Raw genomic sequence first — 5473 nt, forward strand, 5'->3', positions numbered from 1 at the left:
GGAACAACACCAGAGGGGGAATGAGAGGGGACCAGAGCAGGGAAACGAGAGGGGGAAACACCCAGAGCAGGGGGGAAAGAGAGGGGAACACCAGGAGTGGGGGAATGAGAGGGAGAAACACCAGAGCAGGGGGAATGAGAGGGGGAGACACCAGAGTAGGGGGAATGAGAGGGGGAGACACCAGAGTAGGGGGAATGAGAGGGAGAAACACCAGAGCAGAGGGGGAACCACCAGAGCAGGGGGAATGAGAGGGGAACCACCAGAGCAGGGGGAATGAGAGGGGGAACCACCAGCGCAGGGGAATGAGAGGGGGAGAACACCAGAGCAGGGGGGAATGAGAGGGGGAACACCAGAGCAGGGGGAATGGAGAGGGGGAACACCAGAAGCAGAGGGAATGAGAGAGGGGAAACACCAGAGCAGAGGGGAACCACCAGGAGCAGGGGGGAATGAGAGGGGGGAACACCACAGCAGGGGGAATGAGAGGGGGAACACCAGAGCAGGGGGAATGAGAGGGGGAACACCAGAGCAGGGGGAATGAGAGGGGGAACCACCAGAGCAGGGGGAATGAGAGGGGGAACCACCAGAGCAGGGGGAATGAGAGGGGAAACCACCAGAGCAGGGGGAATGAGAGGGAGAACACCAGAGCAGGGGGAATGAGAGTTTGGACTCACACACTCCTTCATGTGGCTTCTCTGCAGGGCGTCCCAGATCTGGTCCTCGCTGTACTGGTTCAACGGGTCCAGATTGGACCTGGAAGTAAAACCCAAACATTGGGTACATCCTGTTAGACCGGGTCCTGTTAGACCGGGTCCTGTTAGACCGGGTCCTGTTGGACCGGGTCCTGTTGGACCGTGTCCTGTTGGTCTGTAGTTTAGGGAGGGGGCTTCAACGATTTTAGGCCAAGGACCCCTTAGCTAAAGACATATAGGGACCCCTACTACATGTACTGTATACAATTAAGTTGCAGTAAACTGGGCTGGATGGATGAAAATGAATAAGCTTACCTGTATGGCTACCATAGTGGCTACCATACCTATAGTAGCCACCTGTATGTCACCATAGTGGCCACCACACCCATAGTGCGTCACCTGTATGGCCACCATAGTGCCACCCTACCCATAGGCAATCGTATAATCACCATAGTGGCCAACCTTACCCATAACCTACCTAGCATGGCTACCAATAGTGGCCCACTACCTTAGTAAGCTTTACCACCATCGTAATTATCACCATAGTGGCCACCATACCATAGTGTTTCACCTGTATGGCCACCATAGCTGCAACCATAACCCATAAGTAGCTTACCATCGTGCCCCACCATAGTGGCCACCTTACCCATAGTAAGCCTACCTGTATGGCCACCATAGTGGCTACACCCAACTTAGTAAGCTTACCACTGTATGGCCACCAATAGTGGCTACCCCCACCCATAGTAAAGCCACCTGTATAGCACCATAGTGGCCACCCTACCCATATAGTATACCCGTATGGCTACCAACATAGTGGCCACACTACCCAGTAAGCCACCCGTATGGCGCACCATTGTGGCCACCTTATTCAGTAAGCTTAGCCTGTATGGCTACCATAGTGGCTACCCATCTTTAGTATGCTTACCCGTATGGCTACCATAGTGGCTACCTTTACCCATAGTAAGCTTCACCTGTATGGCCACCATAGTGGCTACCCACTCATAGTGCTTTACCTGTATGGCTACCATAGTGGCTACCTTACCTATAGTGTAAGCTTACCTGTATGGCTACCATATGGCTACCTTTACCATAGTAAGCCTTACCTGTATGGCTACCATAGTGGCTACCTTACCTTAGTAAGCTTACCTGTATGGCTACCATAGTGGCTACCTTACCTTAGTAAGCTTACCTGTATGGCTACCATAGTGGCTACCTTACCTATAGTAAGCTTACCTGTATGGCTACCATAGTGGCTACCTTACCTATAGTAAGCTTACCTGTATGGCTACCATAGTGGCTACCTTACCTTAGTAAGCTTACCTGTATGGCTACCATAGTGGCTACCTTACCTATAGTAAGCTTACCTGTATGGCTACCATAGTGGCTACCTTACCTATAACTGTAAAGCTGTAAATTTTTTTTTTATTTTTTTTTTATTATATAAAATTTATTTATTTAATTTAATTTTTTTTACAAACCCTGCATGGCCACCATAGTACACCTCATCCATATAAGTTTCAATCTGTATACCACCATATGGCCCCCCCGGCCTACCCATAGTAAGCTTCATCCTGTATGGTCATAGTGGTCAACCCACCCATAGTAAGCTTCATCCAGCACACCATGAGGGGCAACCTCACCCATAGTAGCTTCAATCTGTACTGGCCACCATATGGCCACACCTTACCCCCCCCCCATCCACATAGTGTTCACTGTATCACCATAGTAACTCAACTTACGGCCTATACTGTGTGCGTCACCATATGGCTACCCACCCATAGTAAGTTCTCAATCTGTATATCACCATAGGCACCCCACTCAGTGCTTCAACTGTACGGCTCACCATAGTGGCTTCACACCATCCTCAGTAGCTTCAACTGTATGGCAACCATAGTGGCCACAATCTTCACCCATAGTGCTTACCCGTACGCACACCATAGTGGCCACAATCTAACCCATAGTAAGCTTCAATCTGTGTATGATACCATAGTGGCTAACTCACCCATAGTGCGTTTCAATCCATAGACACCATAGTGGCACAATCTACCCATAGTAACATCTGTATGGCCACCATATCTACCCTACCCATAGTAGCCACCTGTATGGCCACCATAGTGGCCACCCACCCTAGTGTTTCAATCTGTATGGCCACCATAGTGGCCACCAATCTTAGTAGTTTCTCAACTGTATGGCCACCATAGTGGCTAACCCTACCTTAGTAAGCTTCAATCTGCATGGCCACCATATGGCTCACCCTACCCTTAGTAGCTTCACCTTGTATGGTCACCATAGTGGCCAACTCAACCCATAGTAGCTTCAATCTGCATGGTCACCATAGTGGCCACCCTACCCATAGTAGCTAATGTACCCTGTATGGCTTCACCCCATAGTGGCCACCAACCATGTAAGCTTCAATCTGTAATCCACCATAGTGGGCACCCTAACACCATAGTATCATCTCTGTATGGTCACCATATAGTGGCCAATCTCTACCCATAGTAAGCTTACACCCGTATGGCCACCATAGTCTCACCCATACAGTGCTTCAATCTGTACTGGTCACCATAGTGCGCTACCCCTTACCCATAGTAAGTGCTTAATCTGTACTGTATTACCACATAGTGGCTGTAAACCTTTACCCATAGTCTTTCATCTGCATGGCTCACCATATGCGACCCACCTATAAAGTTTACCCTGTATGCGCCACCATAGTAGCAACCCTCACCTTAGTAGCCATCTGTATGGCCACCATAGTGGCTACATCTTAACCATAGTGCTTCACCTGTATGTCACCATATGGCAATCTCACCATAGTAGCTCAATCCCACCATAGTGGCTCACCCACCCATAGTAGCAGCCAATCTGTATACACCCATAGTGGCTACCCTACCCATAAGTTTCACCCTGTATGGCTACCATAGTGGCTACCATTACCCCATAGCAAGTGCTTCAATCTGTATGGTCACCATAGTGGCCACAAACTTACCCATAGTAGCTTACATCTGTATGCATACCATAGTGGCTAATTCACCTTTAGTAGTCATCTGTATGGCCACCATTGTGGCCAACCTTAACCTTAGTAAGCTTCACCCTGTATGGCTACCATAGTGGCTAACTTCACCTTAGTAAGTGTCTAATCTGTATGGCCACCATAGTGGCTACCCTTACCCATAGTGCTTCACCCGCATGGCCACCATAGTGGCTACCCTACCCATCATCTTATAGGCTTCACCCCCCATAGCTGGCCACCCACCCATAGTAAGTTAACCTGGGCATGGTTGCCACCATTGTGGTACACCTCATCTAGTAAGCTTCATCTGTATGCCAAAGCCTCTTACCATAGTCGCTACACTCACCTTTAGTGTCATCTGTATGGTCACCATAGTGGCTACACCTTTACCCATAAGCAGTGCTTCACCTCATGCCACCATAGTGGCCACCCAACCACTTAGGTATTTCAATCTGCATGGCCTACCATAGTGGCTCCCTACCCAAAGTGTTAACTGTATGGCCACCATATGGCTACAACCTTACCCTTAGTAGTTTCACCTGTATGGCTTACCTATAGTGGCTAACCCTTACCCATAGTAAAGCCATCTTCACCGGCCACCACATAGTGGCCACCCTACCCAGTGCTTCACCCTGTATGTATAGGCCACCATAGTGGCCACACCCACTATATAGTGTTTCACCATCTTGTATCATACCATAGTCTACACCCACCCATAGTAGCTTTAATCTGTATGCATTACCATCCACCCCAGTGGCCACCGACCATATATAGTAGCACCAGTGCTTCATCTGTATGCGTCACCATTAGCACCCTTTAACTCCATAGTAAGGTTTTCATCTGTATGGTTTTTACCACAACCACCATAGTGGCTACCGTATCTTCACCCATAGTAAGCTTCACCGTGTATGGCGCTTTCACCATAGTACACCCTAACTAGTAGCCATCTGTATGGCTACCACCATAGTGCCAACCCTTTACCCATAGTGTTTTCACCCTGGATGGAGCCACCATAGTGGCACCAATCTTGTAGTAGCTCACCCACCCCACCATAGTAACCACTCCTACCCTTTAGTGCTTCCATCTGCATGGCCAGGCACCCGCGCCCCCCCACCATAGTGCCCCACCACCACTTATAGTAAGCTCACCTGTATGGCTGTCACTCATAGTAGTACACTTAACTCCCATAGTGTTTTCAATTGTACATCCACCATAGTGGCTACCCCATTACATATAGTAAGTTCTTCATCTGTATGCCACACCATAGTGGTCAATCTCCTTACCCATAGTAAGCTCACCCATATGCATACCACCATAGTACACCTCACCATATAGTAAGCTTCAACCTTCGGTATGGCTACCATAGTGGCTACACCTTTACCCATAAGTAGTGTTTCACCTGTATGTCTTACCATAGTGCCCCCAGTAAGCTTACCTGCATCGCTACCAAACTACACCTTTACCCTTAGTAAGCTTTACCCGCACTATGTATGGCTTCACCAATAGTGGCTACCTTGCTTCACACTGTGGGCCTAGCCATCGTATCTGTATGGCTACCATAGTGGCTACCCTTTTAAATCTCTAGTACTTTAACCTGTATGGCTACCATAGTGGCTAACCTTAACTCTACAGTGCTTCACCTGTATGGCTACCATAGTGGCTACAATCTTTTACCCACCTAGTAAGCATACAATTGTACATAAGGGCTACCTTAGGGTTAACTACCATAGTAAGCATACCTGTATGGCTACTCATAGTGGCTACCTTTACCTAG

The 5473-nt window shown here is 48.6% G+C and overlaps 1 pseudogene; it reads right to left on the reverse strand.

Annotated features, from left to right (window-relative positions):
- The window catches only part of LOC120545574, a 19957-nt pseudogene that overhangs the window by 6287 nt on the left and 8197 nt on the right, over positions 1-5473 (reverse strand).

Source organism: Perca fluviatilis, chromosome 2 (assembly GCF_010015445.1).
Source record: "Perca fluviatilis chromosome 2, GENO_Pfluv_1.0, whole genome shotgun sequence".
NCBI lineage: Eukaryota > Metazoa > Chordata > Actinopteri > Perciformes > Percidae > Perca > Perca fluviatilis.